The sequence below is a fragment of the Pteropus medius genome, unplaced genomic scaffold, assembly GCF_902729225.1.
Source record: "Pteropus medius unplaced genomic scaffold, Ma_sr-lr_union100, whole genome shotgun sequence".
Classification (NCBI taxonomy): domain Eukaryota; kingdom Metazoa; phylum Chordata; class Mammalia; order Chiroptera; family Pteropodidae; genus Pteropus; species Pteropus medius.
In genome coordinates this window covers 18,772,660-18,789,948 of record NW_024344240.1, presented here as the reverse complement: position 1 = coordinate 18,789,948, position 17,289 = coordinate 18,772,660, and positions in this window count along the sequence as shown.

Below are 17,289 nucleotides of genomic sequence, written 5' to 3'. Positions count from 1 at the left end.
GTTGACCTGATATTTGCCTGGGTCTGGCAAGGCTCTGGGGACAGGAGAACTGAAATGTTCCTAGGGTAGGGCAGGATGTAGTCACCCAGGAAATTTGTCTTTCTAGGAGGATTCTCTACTCTGGAAGGGAAAAACAAAGGAAAAGCAGAGGATACGGCCTGAATGTGGAAAGAATTGAGAGAACTGTCCTTGAAAATTGACCTTAGTGACAAGTCAGAAACTGCTTCTACAGGCAAAGAAGATAGAGATTGTATCTTTCAAAGACCTAGTGGGAAAATGTAACGTCTCTCAGCAGGAGACAGGATCCCATGGCAGGTGGATTCTTCTTAGCTGTGAGTAAATTCTTTATATGGTGGTGATAGGGCAGTGATTTCTAAGGACGATCATCTCAGAAATGAGGAGACCACATGGGAACACGGAGAGAAATAGAAGCTGCAAGACATCTCACAGGACTTCACATTAAGAACTCATGTAATACATGGAAAAAGACATGGAAAAGCATTTCACACAACTGCAAGGACAATCAACAAAGAAACACAGAGTGGTGATCACCTTCACAAGTAACACAGAACAAGAAGCTGAAGCAACACTGAAAGTAACTTTATGTCTAGTAAACCAGTCTCCTCCCACTAAATCTAAGCTCCATGCTGGCAAAGAATTTTGAATTTTGTTCTCTACACTCTGCTACCCAGAAGAATGGTCAGCCATTGTAGAGACTCAATAAATACTTGTTAAATGTAAAAGATGACATCTAGCTGTCCCATTTGTGACAAAGTCTTGGTAACTCGAATGTTGCTGATGGCATGCTAAATTGGTTCAACATTTTGGGAAACAAGAAGCAAGAAGGCAGTGCGCCACTATGCATATGCAAGTGTTCAAATCTTTTAAACCCATCAGTGCATCCTTGTGATTTTATTCTAAGAAGATAATGGAACATCAAAACAAAGCTATGTGGACACAAATGACATGTGAGGACACAGTGAGAAGACGGCCATGTGCAAGCCAAAGAAAGGCCTCAGATGCCAGCACCTTGATCTTGAAATTTGAACCTTCAGAACTGTGAGAACATAAATTTCTATTGTTTAAGCCAACCTCTTCCCTCAAAAAAACAACCAAACAAAAAAACCCCAAAGCTACATATATGAACTTCTACAATACTAGTAAAAATTCAAAAACAGAAAGGTTAATGAACTACATGCCATATCAATAAAATATGATTGATCCATTTAAAATGATAATTACAAAGACCATAGAAATGTGGAGAGAGATTTTATAATGCTAAGATAATAAAACAGAATGTTGAGGAGTCTCCTTGCTGCTTCCAGTGCCCTTTATTGAAGTATATCTTCCTGCTGCTCTGAATCCGGCTTCCAGCGTCACCATGATGCTGCCATGTCCACCAAATGTGATTGCTGCCGTTGCTGACATTAGCAACATTAGCTGTTGCTAATGCCCCTGAAATCCCACCATATTGGCACCCACCTTAGTGGTATGTCTCTGACACTGGTCCTCAAATTGTACTACTTTATCTTCTCAACTAGGTCAAAAAACATTAAATGGTAAGAATGTTATTTTTACCTTTTGTCTTATGCTGTGCTCCAAATCACTGCACCTCTCCCAACACTAATCAAAATTATATGGCCGACTCTAACTTGCTTAAGTTAGATATCCTTAGCAAGCCTCGCAGTTCCTCATGCAAATTGACCTCCTCTGGGTCTGACTTTACTCATGCCCAGGAATATCCAAATCCTATGGCGACAACAACTACTTAGATGCAAATTAGGACCACTGATTGGAAAGTATTTTTCTTTGTTAGGTAGTAAGATATGATATGTGCTTTTATTTGAATAATATTTTTTATATTTTATACTTATATTTTAATGTAAAGTAGAGAAAAATGAAAAACCAACCACTGATTTGTTAATTTGACAGTTTTTTTCCTTGATAGTTCTCAAGTTACCATTTTGTGCTTTATTCTTGTATTTTTTAAATTAATTTAAAAAAATTACTAATATAAGGCATGTTTAAAACCATCCAGAGATTTATAAAGAAAAAGTTGATAACCTTTCCTTATTCCATCCAATCCATTTTTACTTCTCTGAAAAGCAAAGCTTAGTATTTTGATATATGATCCTCCTCACATTTCTCTTTTTCTTCATGCTTATACAAATAAACTTAAATGAATGTCCTAATATACGGGGAGGTGGTATGTATATTGACGGGATCACCTATACACATATATTTGAAACTTGTTTTTTTCCACTTATTAATTTATCAGGACATCTTTTCTGGTCAATTAATGTATATTCTACCAGTTATATTTATAGTATCATATTTTGCAGTATAAGTGACTCATAGCTAATTCAACCATTTCCCTATTTTTGGACAATCAACTAATTTTTGCAATTACTTAAGAATGCTATAATAAATATTGTAACATCTACATATACTTATTATAAATAAATATATAATTATAAGTATATATTTGCACATACACACAGAAAACTTTGGTCCTTTCGTTTCTCTCAAAGATAATATTGACATTTATTCATCATGCATTTTACATTTTAATAGATGTTCCTATGTTTCCCAAAATCAGATTGCGATTTGCAACCCCATCAGCCATATACTGAGTGGGCGCAACTATTTTCTTACCTCTTCATGAAACTGAACACATCTTATTTTTTGCCAATTTGGTGAGTGAAAACTGGAATCTCCTCATTTTAATTCACATTTCTCCAATTATTTATTAGGTTGTATGAATTTTCATAAGTTTATTGTCTTTTACATTTCTCTTTCTAGTAACATAGTTTATATATTTGCCTAGGTTAACAGGAGAAAAACAAGTTTATTAACATGTGCATTATGCATACACGTGGGAGTACTCAGTGATGAGTAACTTAAAAGGGTGATTAGAACTTGGTCTTACATAACTTTTTAACAAAAGACCAATACACTTTTATAGAAGTGACAAGACAAAAGAAAAGAACTGAGTTTCTAGGTGGTGAATTGTGGGAAGGTAAATATATGGGGAAACTAATGGGAGGTAAGAGCTAATTAGTAAAGTTTATTATATAATTTTTTTTGGTGTCATCTCTGGGTTGGTAAGGGTCTAGAGTTGTCTCCAGTGATTAATTTCTGTCCTTCCTGGGAGAGAAGAGCGGAGGGACACCTTTTCAAATGTATGTCCTGCTTTTACGCAAATAAAAGGGCAGAGTGTTTTTTTTTACCTGCTGCTTTTCAATGGCCTTTAGCTCCAAATAATCCTTACGCCAAAGTGGCATATTTTTGGTTGGCATAAAAGTTGTTCACCTTTTCACTTTGTTCAATGGTGTCATTTGTCTTGAAAAAAACAAGATGCATATAGTTAAGTTTATCATTTCCTTTATGACTTATGGGTGTCCTATTTTGTTTCTAGGAAGATCTTTCCTAGATTATATAAATTATTTTCTAAATCTTCTATTTTTGTGTGTTTTATTGTTTACTTTTAAACTGTGTTCTAGAGATCTAGCCTCAATTGTCTTTTTATTTTTCACATTGTTCTTAGATGATCTCATTTACTCTCTCGGCATTCACTCCTGACTATACATTGGTGTCTTCTAAATCTACATTTTTATCTAATTCCATAACTCTTACCATATCTCCTCAGCAAGCTGTATATATTCCCCAGTCTTCTGAGCATCTCGTGTGCACCAAACTGAACGCATGATTGTACTCCCTATGCTTATCAGACTTTATGCTCCTAGTTCTCCAGCCATGGATGGCACCACCATCAACCAGTAGCTTAAGGCCAGAAACCTAGAAGAAGTCTTTCAGTTCTCCTCTTCACTTAACTAAAATGTCCAACACATTTTTTTATCTCTCTCTCCTTCTTTGCTGTTAATTTCTCTTAAATCTGTCCACTCCTCTCTGTTTTCATTTTAACTATGTAGACCGCTACAACAGCCTGCCAGCTGCTTTCCTTAACAAGTATGTATGCTTCCCATTCAATTTAATTTTAAAATTGTCTTTAGAATCATCTTTCTGAAATGCAAATCAGATGAGGCCTGTATCTAAAATCCTTCAGTGACTTTTCCTTTCTAAGAAAAATCTAAATTTCTAGGCACGGCTTGAAAACCACTCAATAACAAACTCCTTGAGAGGAAGTCTACATCTTACCTATCTTGGTACAATAAAGTGCTGAGTACATGTTCGTGGGATAAATATATGAAAGAACAAATTTCTGGAAAAAAGCTAGCACATACATATATTCCATTAGTGTCAAAAGCTAGAATAATTTTTATATGCTTTTTTTGTAATTATATGAGTATTTCTATTGTCATAAATAAAAATAAATGTTATACTAGGAATGCCATAAAAAAGTAGGCTCAGATTGAGGAATGAGGATAAAATATCTTTTGAACAAAGGCTTAGATGGGAAATAATTATGCCAATTTTATATCTTGACGGCTTTGCTGTATCTTTCCAATTTGTTTTCAAAAGATGTTGCTCATATTTAAAACACTTCCAGTTGCAGGTTAAAATCTTTGAGCCTGAAATATCATGATGTCTGCAACTAACTTTCAAATGGTTAGGCAATATATATGTATATATACACATACACATACACACACACATGTATGTGCATACATAAACACTTGGATGTACATATGCATATATGGTGAGAGAAAGAGAGAAAGCAAATGTGGCAAATGTTAACAATTAGTGCATATAGGTGAGGGGTACTATACTTTTAAATTTTTTGAATGTTTGAGAATTATCAAAAAAATATACATTAGGGAAAAGAACTCCAACAGCAGCATTTGAAAGCATGCATTTTAAACAAATTCAACAACCCTGACACTATATAATTTTGAAAAAGATCTTTGCTGATTCAATAGAAAGTTGTATACAATTTTATTCTTTACTTCTTTAGTTATAAAGATGAATGTTTTTCATATGTTTATAAGAAATATTATTTCTCCTTTTATGAATAGTCTTTGCTCATGTTTATATAGGAGGTTTATTCCTTAAGAGCTTTTTATACATTGTATAAGTGTATTGATACTTTGTAATAGATAAACAGATAACCCTGGAACATGTGCCATTATATATATTTTATATGTTACAAAAAAGTACCATAAACCAATAGAATAGAGATTAATGGAAAAGCTTGGCAAACTGTCTCTTACACACATATGTGAGATTTTTACCATATCTCACACTAGGATAGATACCAAAATTAATGCTATATGATTTAAAAATTAATTGCAAAAATTGTAAAATTTTAAATACATTAAAAGAAATATAGATAATTTTTGATTGATCTTGGGATTGAAAGGTACTGTCCATAAAAACAATAGAAGGAAGAACAAAGAAAAAACGTTCAATATATTCGATTTCACAAAAACCTAAAAAAAAAAAATATACATAGTCAAACCCAAGCATTGAAATTCTTGATACAGGAGAACTCTTAAAATTAGTAAAAACAGTAATGTCACATAAAGAAAACATAAAAAACAGGAGGAAGAAAATTCAAGTCAATAAAGAAGAAATCCAAAGTTCTTAAAAGCATACGAACTGATATTTTAAAACAGAGAGTGTAGGGTGTTGGTTCATTTGGCTGATGGCAGTTTGTATGAGTGAGATTCAGCCTCAGCTAATGATAATCCAGGAAACTGGCAAAACGCTTTAAAAAACGTTAACATAATACTTGACTCTCTGTTAGTGAGAGCACAGCAGGCACGAAGGGCAGATTATCCAACCATACTTGGCATTGGTCAGGCCCTTATTAAAGTAATGCAATCAATGTGGAGTTCCACCCTTTAAAAAGCATGTGGGGAAACTAGAGAGGATCTCCTACGAGGCACTACCAGATGATTACAGAGAAAGTTAAACAGAATGGCGAAGATTAAGGGGATTGTATTTATTTAGTCTAGAGAGGAAAAAACTAAATAGTGAATAAATACTTATTTTCAATTATATAAGTATACGAAAAAATGATTATCCCAAGGAAAGCTATATTATTCTATTTGTATGATAGACAATAACTAAGAGAAATATGGTTAAATTGCACCAAGAGACTCTAATTAACATTAGGCCTTGCAAAACTTCAGGCAGAATAACAAAGAAACAAAGGGATCCGTCTTTGTATCTTTCTGAGCAATTTAGACAGCTGCCTATCTTGTGGCTTAGTTGTTGAATAGCAGGTGGCTGGGTCCTTGATTAGAATTATAGGTTTATAGGATCTTAGAACTGAAAAAGAGCCTCAGTAGATTATAGTTTCTCATTTATATGTTTTGTAGATTTCTGTTGCCACCCACTCGCCAGTAGTATATACAAAAGAAGGTATAGGATATGAAGTCTTCAAAGTTGGAGATTTATCGTGGTCAAGTGACTGGAGCTTGTTAAAAGTTCTGCTCAGATAATGTGAACAGATCTTAGTTATCTGATATATATATACATACATATATATGTATACATATATACGTGTATATATATATGTATATGTGCATATATACATATATACGCGTATATATGTATATATGCACATATATACATATATATATGTGTGTGTATATATATATGTATGTATATATATGTATGTATGTATGTGTGTGTGTGTGTGTGTATATATATATATATATATATACATATATATATATATATATATATATATATAACCCTGTGTGTGTGTATATATATAAACCCTGTAAATTACATCAGTGGAATTACTGTGATTCTTAAGCTTTTTCAGGCTATAGACAATAACGTTTTTTATCTCAGGAGAAATGCATATAGTTACATGAACCCATCCATTGCACTCAAGTTCTCAAATTTAATGGCCGAAGTGGAGGTGGTGTGATATAGTGGTTAACAACATATCGGTTGTAATTTTGTTTATTTCTATATTGAAATCTTCCCCTTTCTACTTACTAGCTTTATGATCTTGAGAAAGTTAATTTCTCCAAGATTGTTTCTTCATTTCTAAAATGGGAATAACATCTTCTGCATGGATTTTTTGGTGAACATCAATTAAATAGCAAAAGTAAATTAAACTTTTTTAAACAAACGGTCTGACACATAGCAGATGCTTTAGAAAAGTGTTTTTCCAAGTACAAGTTGTGATGCATCGTAAGAATTTGGTAGTAAAATTGATTCCATAGGTAATGATTGATTTAAAAAATAAAAAAAATATATTTATTGCACTTAGTAATCATAAGTACTGCTTTGAACAACATTTTTTCCTGTTGTGTGTGTGTGTGTGTGTGTGTGTGTGTGTGCACGTGCGCGTGCGCATGTGTAAGAGAGTGTTGTGGAGCACTTGTGTACTCACAGTGTTAGATATATGATATTTCTTATTGTGGATCATAGTCAAAGGCTTATAGTCACTATAGGTTATTGTTTTTAATTTTATCATTTTATTTTACTTTTCTAATATTTTCTGTAGAACCACAATATATACCCTCATCTCACCACTGCCTATTTTGAAATAAGATGATATCGCCTCATATGTAAGGCAACAGCTCTACAAGAGTATACTTCCATCCATCCTCTCCAGCCTTGGGTGCCAGGATCCTCATACATTTTACTTCTACATGTGTTACAAACCGTGTAACATGTTGCCATTATCTTTGCTTTAAATGATCATCTTTCTACATAAATTGAGAAAAAGAAAAAAAAAAACTTCCACATTTATTATCTCTGATATACTTCAGTATTTCCTGGCCATCTGAGCCTCTGTTCACCACTCTCCTCCCTCAGCCTAACGAATCTCCCTTAGCATGCTCTGTACCATGGATCGGCTGGCAATAACCTCTCTCAGTTGTGGCAATCTGAAAACATCATCTAATCCCCACAATTAAAGGACATCTTTGCTGGTTAAAAAATTTTAGACTGACAATCTCCCTTTCTCAGGTTCCATTGCCAACCAGCCTACTTTGCTTTTTATAAGAAGTCAGAAGATATTCTCATCGTTGTTTCTCTGAATGCATATAAGATTTTCTATTTATCCTTGGTTTTCAACAATTTGACCATGATGTACCACAGTGATGTTTGCTTGTGTTCTGTCTGAGATTCATTGAGTTCTTGAACACTAGAATGGATATTTCTAATCAAATTTGAAAGCTGCATAGCCATTAGTTCTTTGAACATTTTCTCTCTCTCCTCTCTTTCTCTCTTCCTTGGCCTCATGACACTGCAGCCACACAGACCTTATTTCAGTTTCTCAAATGGGCCAATCTCTTTCCTGCTTGGAAAATTGAACTCTTCCTCTTTCCTCTGCCTAGAACATTCCATCCTCAAATTTTTGCATACTTGGCTCCTTGTTACAATTCTAGTATTACTTCATATTCTACCTCTTCATGAAGTATTCTTTAAATTTTTATTCTAAAGAAACCCAGTCTCTCTTTTCTTATGCTATTTATAAAAATTTAAAATTATCCTCTTCAGTTGTTTGCCTATTATTTTTCTGTTTCCTACTAAAAAGTAAATCCTGTGAGAGAAGAAATCTTACATATTCCACCCACCATTGCATCTCAAATTTAGAAGAGTGCCTGGGAAACAATAGGCACTCAAAAATGATGAAGAAATGTTTTTATATTTATTGATCATTTGTATTTATCCATTGTGCTAGGGACTGAAATATGTTCCCCTGCCTAATTGAAGCCCTTACCTTCAATGAAATGGTAATTGGAGAAGGGGCCTTTGGGAAATGATTAGGTTTACATAGCTTATGAAGGTGGGGTCCCTGTGATGGGATTCATGCCCTTATAAGAAAAGAAAGAAACAGAGCTCTCTCTGCCATGTGAGGACACAGTGAAAAGATGTTTGTCTACAAACCAGGAAGAGAGCTCTTTCCAGAAATTTACCATCATGGAACACTGATCTTGAACTTTTAGCCTCCAGAACTGTGAGAAAATAAAATCTGTTGTTTAAGCCATCCAGTTTATGGTATTTTATTTTTATGGCAACCAAGCAGATCAAGACAAGGAATGTATAAGCACATATGTTTTTCTTTTTCTTTTTCTTTTTTTCATATTGGGGTGTTCATATTGTTCTTTTGCAAGATAGTTTTTATTTTTTAATTTGTCAGTGGGTCTTTTACAGAACTGAAGAGTAAATTTCATCTCAGAGTTATACTTACCTTTGCATCATTCTCCAGGAAAGCCTATTGGTCAACGCTATGAAATGATAGCTGAAAACTGACAGCTCATATAGTTGAGCTTGAAGCTATTTAATGTCGATATAAAATATCTATTAAAATTTGGTACTGAGAAAGAATAAAGGGTCTGAGGTCAACAGGTGTGCTTATTTCAAAACATCTCCTCTCAGTATGGTTCTTCCCATTGCTCATTCCCACTAATAACTGGTAATCTAAAAGGAGGATTACTCTCTCTCTGTGTTTTCTCAGTGCTGTCTGAGTAACCTGTAAACATACATATTTTTTCCTCAGGTATTATTTTCTCTCTCTCTCCAGAATGCCTTCTCTCTCATTTTTACCACAGTGCATTCCACCAGAACACACCTCATGTGTCATCTCTTTTGAAAATCCTTTCTGTAAAGGACCAGAAAATATTATAGGTTTTGTGTGTTAGACTCTGTTATTACTACTCAGCTCAGCCAGTGCAGAATAAAAACTGAAGGTTCTCAGGCCTTCTTGGTCATTCTTACTTTCTTGCTGGTTCCAGGGTCACTACAGAGATAAGATGTAAATAAATGAGCATGGCTCTGTTTCCATAACATTTAATTTACCAAAGCAACCAGATTGTAGTTTGTTGACACCTCTAGTTAAGAATTAATAGACCTGAATAGTTGTTCTTGTCAAATTGTAAGTGATTGATTGTTCATTTGAGTTACCTGCATAGTTACTGTGTCATGTATACTGTTCCTAGCACATGTGTTAGGCACACAGTAATTCTTTGCAGAATAAATAAAAGAAGAAAAGAAAAGAAGAAAATGTGAGATGACTGTGGAAGTGCAGAGACAGAAGCAAGTGAGAAAATAACTGTATTTGATAAGTAGTGCTGGTCACTGTAACAGATAACCCTCAAACCTTAGTGTCTTAACATAACAAAGATTTATGTCTTGCTTACATCATACTTTAAAGTGAAATAGCAGGGCCAGGTGGAGCAGACTCTTCCACGCGGTCACTCAGGGACCCAGGTCTTCCATCTAAAATCTCCACTACCTATTCTAGGTCCTCTGGGTCTTCTCCATTCAGCTAGAGAAAGAGAGCGAGGATCATGGAAAGTTCCAATGGTCCAAGACTGGAAATGGCACCCATCACTTTTGCTCATGTTCCATTTTCAAGATCTCAGCTATAGGCACCCTACTATCATGGAAAATGGAGGCTGAAAATGTGTCCTAGCTCAGTGCCTAGGAAGAAAAGGAAATTACAGCTATAGGTGAGCACTGGCAGTCTAGTTTGGGTTGCATTAAAAAACACATTGAGGAGATAAAGCAGTTTAGATGACAAAGCAGTTAAGAAGATACTTCCCAGAGGGAGGAAGCAGCATTTTCAACGATAGCATATAGGTTGATTTTCTCAATAGAAGCTTGCAGCACTCATAAGTGTTGTCATTTGCAAACACATAAACTGTTTTAGATAAATATAATTGCGTGCCAGTGTGGGAAAAAATTCCACAAAACTATGATCAGTCACAATTCAAGGTACACTAAAACACTATGGCAAATGTATGGAAAGTCACTTGTCCTTGGTCTGGGGGAAGTTACAGGCATTAAGTTTGGTTATCATAAAACTCAAGGTACAATTAGCAAGCTCTGAAAACAGTTTTATCCTAATTTAATCTTAATTACATTTTCTTTCTCAGTAGTTATAATTATGCCTTTCAAAATAATCCCACTGGACATTTTTCAGTTATTGAGAGTGCTTGCTTATCAGAGTTGGTGGAAAATACTGATAGAAATGGGAAGGCAGAGATCTTATATATAAGAAAACACTTTATAAAGTATTACATGAAAGAAAGACATCGATAATGCAATAGTGTGTGGTTATTATAAAATTATGAATATCCTTATTTTAGTTGATTTATTGTAGTCGACCTGCTTATGGAGTTGAAATATCAGTAATGGTACCTGCCTAAGAGACAATCTGTGAGAGCTCTTCTTCATTAAGGGATTATAGAGAAGTAGTTTTTCTGGTGATGCAAAAAAGGAATGTGGGTCACTTCTAAAATTCCATTTCCTTTAAAAATCTGGCTTCAAAGTGGGATTTCCAGGACGGAAGATAATTTGGAGATATTATAATTTAGCATTAGTTCCTGGGCCTGGATTCCTGTTGTACCTCTACTGGTTTGTGGCACAAATGGAAAATATCTGAAATTACATTAGGCTTTTGAGGTGAGACAGTTTGAAGAAAGCCATCGAGGGGGTTGGAAAGAAACTGCTGCCCTTTCATTTATGAAAGGATGAGGCATCTCCACTGAAGCCACAGTTCCTTAAACAAGCCCTTCGCTTCATCCATGACAGGTCCAGAAGTACCCAGCGCTGATCTCCCTCATGGTCTCTAGCAAAGTCTCCAGCATTTCACAATTGCCATCATGACTGTGGCTCCTTTGGCAAGGCGTACCATCTTTCTCACTGCTATAGAGCATCTGGATTTATTTAGCTCAGTAACCATACTTAGGAGTTGAGTAGAATAGATTGTTAAGACTTCTGGTTTCTGTACTTTCTTTTCTCTTAGGATGTGAGTTATCTTCATTGACACTGAAGAATGAATAGAATGCAAGTGTACTGAGGATGAATGAAGGCTATACATTTGTTTTCACGATTGTTAAATTTTTATTTTATATGTTCAAGGAATTTGCATGTGTATCTGAGAATGTAAAAATTACCATTACAAAAAAATGATATATTTATGTATATTATCAACTAATAATAGAGCTAAGCAAAGAAAGGAAGCATCATTATTAAGTAATTAGTTGAGATTTGATTTCACTTTGGAAAATAAAAATTTATAGGAAGAATTTAAGGGAAGTATGTGCTATATTTACTGGACACTCGGAAACACAATTAGCTCTCAATTAATGATAGTCAGTAATGATTTTAGTTAATATTGATTGAGTGCTTACCATGTGCCAAGCATTGTCCTCATAACTCTATGATATAACTCTATAATGTAAGTCCTGTGATTCCCAGATTATAGATGAGGAAACCGAGGTATAGAGAATTTATGGATCTTGTCTAGGTTCACAAAGTAAGTTCAGAGCCAGAAATCAATCCCAGCCAGCCTGACTCCAGGAACCCACCTGATAATCTTTCTTAAATTCTATTGTTCACCAGCTTGGAAAATGGGTCCACTTTCCTGTGCACCTTTTCTTTTTCCTGGTATTTCAGGGTGTAGCTCTATGAAAAAGAGAGAACCATTGTTTCTCATTTGATGCCCATAGCTTTTCTTCTGTTCAGGCAGTAGCCCTAGCTCCAGGTGGAAAGGGAAAACTACTCATTAAGGAGGTTCTGATGGCTGCAGCTCAGGCTGAGTCAGGGTATTTGGAAAAGGTAAGGAGGCTCTAGGCTAGTGAGAAAAGAGAAATGAAGGGCCTTCTGTCTTCTCCAAATGCCCCACTACCCTTACATATATACATTCACACACACACCCCCCACATTTGAAATTTTATATTTCCAGAATTAATAAATTGAGATTTGCTGAATGGTGGCTTTATTGAGCAGATGGAAATCATTACATCTTAAATGTTTCTGCCTTTTTTGTGCATAATGAATAAGAGAAATACTAGTGTAGAATGCGTAGCAAAGTCTTTTTCAGCTTTGATTTCAAACCACTTTATAAAATTTTTGAGATATACCTGTGTGATGTTGGTTATGCAAGTCAAAAAGACCAATTTTTAAGAAATGTGCCAGAATGTGTTCATATTGACGAAATCAGCCTCTTCTTATAGTAAAGACTGAAAGGTCATGTGCTTATTCTAAAGTTTTTGCCATGGCTAATCAAATTTTCTTTAAACATATTAAATAAGCTGATTAATATGCTTGTGAAATAATCTTGATTGGCAACAGATCATTGCCCTTTGAAGACAAATTTTATTTTTTTAATACGAGGAAATAATCAGGAGCTGAGTCTAAAGAAAAATATGGGTGATTAAAAAAGGTGATAAGGCTTTTGGTGAAACACAGGGTGTGGCTATAATAATAAGATTAATTTAACTGTGTGATATCATTGCTGTGAAGGCAATTTCCAAAACAGCAAATACTACAACAATAACAAAAATTGCATAGATATGTGGCAGTGGCAGTATTGTGTGGTCTCTTAATCTAATAGGTGACCGATTGATTTAACTATGATTTTTTTTTTATATGTTTAAATTCTCTTAAGGGTGTTTACAAGACTCAATTTCATATTTTTTAATCACACGATGTATACACATAAGAAATAGTTCTGGTATAATTCAGATTTAGTAATAGAAAAATTAATGTCCTAACATTGCTTGATAAGAAAAGTCAAATTAGGTCAGCATTTATGGTTTGGAGATAACTTTACAACAAAACCATGTCGTTCTTTTGTTCATCGTTCATAAGTTCTATTAAGGAGTGGCTAAGAGTAATACAAGAGTACTCTGAGCAGAAAAGAATTTATGAAGTTCTCTTGGTAGCTTGATAGGGGAGTAGTAACTTTTTTTTCTTATAGGACAGGAAAAAATGAATGTACTTTAAACTTCTCTAGTAGGACTTCATTTTTATTATTGCTACTGGATTCAAATTTTCAAAGGGATATTCTATAGTTTTGAATTCTAGTGAAAGTTTCACATTTCATGTTATTTCTAGGTTCAGTTTTGGGAAATGTTGTTTCCCAAGTGACATGGCAGAGAGGAAAGTCCTGGGTTAACAGTAATCAGATTAGGGCAAAATCCTTTCCATAGGTTTATTATTGCTAGATTTGTGATATTGAACGAGTTACCCTGTCTCACAGGGCCTTAGTAATCACTTGGTTAAAATGTTTGGAATGAATGTCTAAAAGTTTCACTCAGTTCTAACCTTCAGTGACAGTGTTCTCTAAAGTCACAAATTGAGTGTTTTGTAGTTTTAACAGAACAGATACCCTAAGACACTGGCTTACTTGGTACTCTGATATTAAAGAGAAGAGCCAGCTCAGCAAATTCATTTTGTCTTCCCTCAAAGTCTGATCTGGGAGAGGGATGTCCTATCCAAGCACTTACACAGTCATTATTCTTATGGTGAGGCAACTTAACAACCAGCTTGCCTGTTTCTCAGTTGACATACCCAGGAATTATCATCATTACATGCTTTATGTATTGCTTAACTGATGGACTGTAGTATTTTTGGAGTGGTGCATTTTGCAATACTCCTTCTGCTGGTTTTAAACCATACAGCCATTATGGAAAATCTACTATCTTCTGTATATGTGCACAATTGGCATTGAATTCTCATGCAGATCGATCTGATTGGACTACAGCAATTCAGACAAAAAGTAGTTTGCCATATTCATGGTCATGAAATTGTGAACCATTTACATTTTTTGTTAGGTTACAAAGATACTGCATGTAAAACCATTTCAGATATCCCTAAGTTTCTAACTCCTCACCCAGGACTCTTTTCTCTTTATCACAAAGCTACAAAATCAAGCAAAATATTTGCCGAGGGTAACTCAGTTTAACTCCTCTCATTACCTAAAAACTTTGCCAATACAGACACTATTACACATAAATATAACCTCTCCTACTCCTGGTTTTGTATGTGTTTCAGGGACCAACCACTGAAGTGTCTGAATTGTGTATCAATGCTCAGCTTACAGAAAGTAACTTGGGTAATTAAACAGTAAGTCTAACTTTGCACATATATATTTAAATGAAAATTTAAAAAACTCAGCAAATTCTTTTAATATTTTAGAGTTATAGACGAAATTCATTTAAATAAATGAGTATTTATCTTTTGCTTTCAATAGGGATATATCTATCTCTATATCTAAATCTATTTATATCTAGCATTCTTGCATCTTTCAAAGATGGCCATGAGTAGACTGGGGCAAGGACAACAAAGAAAGACAGAGAAGAAAAATTAAGCAAGAATGGGAAAAAAAGAAGAGGAGGAAAGTATGTTAAGCAAGAACTTAGACAATTTGTATAAACTGTTTTTGTCTTGAATAAATTTCTTTTATATTTTTCTATGAAATGTTACTATTAAAAATAATATTATAGTAAGATCTGACTATTCTTGTTTCAGTATAAATCAGTAGATAAGGCTCTTTTTTTTTTTTCAGTTCGTTTTGCTTCCCAGGAAAGGAAATCCCCACCTAATTGACAAGAATTTCTTGTTAGTTTTCTTCCATATCTAAAATGGGATCCTCTTGGAACTTCCAACAGAGAACTAAGGCAAGCTGGCTTCTGCATCTGTCAAGCCAGGAAATGCAGAAGTTAGTCCACTGGCCTCAGTGGTTGAGGATTTCACTTTCTACTTCATGGCTGCTTTTGTGCCTTCCCGAAACCATGCACTTGAATAAAAACAGATGATTCATCCAAGTGGGTATGATCGTTCCTTCATTAGGTATCTAGCTCTAAGTTTGGATTTAATTATTGTGGAAAAATTTTTGTGGAAAAAAAAGTATATTAAACATCTTATGTTACAATAACAAATAACTCAAATTTCAGTGCCTTATCTGAGTAAAAGCTATTATTTTTGTCATGTAACACGTTGGCTGTAGGTCAGTTGTGGCCTCTGTCCCTCATCCCCTTCACTTGCTTGATTAAAAAGCCCATCTGAAAACATGATGGTCCTTGTGGTAGAGGAACAAGAGACAAGTGGTAGAACCCATAGAGGCTCAAAACTTCTGCACATGTCACTAACACTACCATGTCATTTCCCAAAGATAATCATATGGCCAAGTCTGATAGGAATGAAAAGTTCTTCCACATGGAGACAGTGAATAATCTGAAATATAATGCAATCTACCATAGAAAGTATAAAACACAACTGTTTAAAGTGTCCTCTGCTAGAGGACTAAAATGCCAGCCTGACCATGGTTTGTCGGCCTTTCTCATAACTTATGACTTTATCCTTGTGATAATAAAACAGAAAAGCCAATGAGAAAGATTTGTGGAGTAAACCTTTTGTTCCCTTTCAGAGTACCAAATATATGGGTGTCACAAAGAGGCCTTCAAACTATAAACAAAGGACCATCTCCCCAAGAAAGCCCTCCTGGATTTGCCCGATTGTGCTACTTACCAGTATTTTTGTGACAGTCCTCTTCCACTGCTCTTACTCCATCAATGAGCCCTTTTCTTCGTGGTAATATAAAATCATGGTGAACACATTTTTTTTTGCTTGTTTCTCCTTTTGAGTTAGATGTTATTGAAGAGCAGAGGTTCTATGCAGCACAGTAAAAGTTATTGCTTAACTGTGAAGTTCCTTGAAATCACGCTCAATCCTGATGCAGTTATTCTATTTGCCTCTCAAAATGAGAAAATAATTTGGTTTCAAACCCTTTAGCACTTATCTTTTTCTTTTTCAAGATACAAAGTAAAACATAAACAACATTCATTTATCTATTCAATAAGAATCGAATGTTCCTTACATTCTACACACTGAGAGGGGCTGAGTTGTAGCGCCAGGTGCTCACAGTTTCTGCTCTCATATACCTTACCTTTTAAAGTGTACTCTAAGAACGTATAGGAGACCTGAGTTATGTTGTGTCTCTGTGAAGAGTTCTCTGAGGAAATGACAGTAGAGCTGAGATCTGAAAGAAGAGTGGCAGTTAACTATATAAAGAATAAAGAGAAAACAATTCCAAAATCCACGTGCAAAGGCCCTGAGGTGGGAGGAATAGAAAGAAAAGCCAGTTAGAAAGAAGTGCAAAAAGCAAAGCAGTACACAATGTGAGAAGCAGGTAGGGACAATTTACTCAGGGCCTTGTATGCCTTTTGAGGGATTGGGTTTTTAGCCACTGAAAGATCATTAGGATGGCGTGACATAAGTAAATTTGAAATTTTAGATGTCACTCTAGTGAGCATGTGAAATAGATTGGAGAGTGGCAATTGGGTGACAGCATAGCGACATGAAGTCTTTTGCAGTAGTAGAAACAGGAATTTCTCCTCGGTGCAAAACCGGCACCAGAAAGTTAAATGGCACACTATTGATATTCTAAATCTCTAATTCTACCAATTAATTAAAAAAAAAAAATTAGACCCCAGTCTAGAAGAAAAAATAAATTTAAGTTGATCCGTTGTTCATGATTTACAATACTAATTGAAATATACCTCTGAGCTAATAATCTCAACTATATCAAGATTACAGGTGTATGACTGTCTAACGATTTCAATG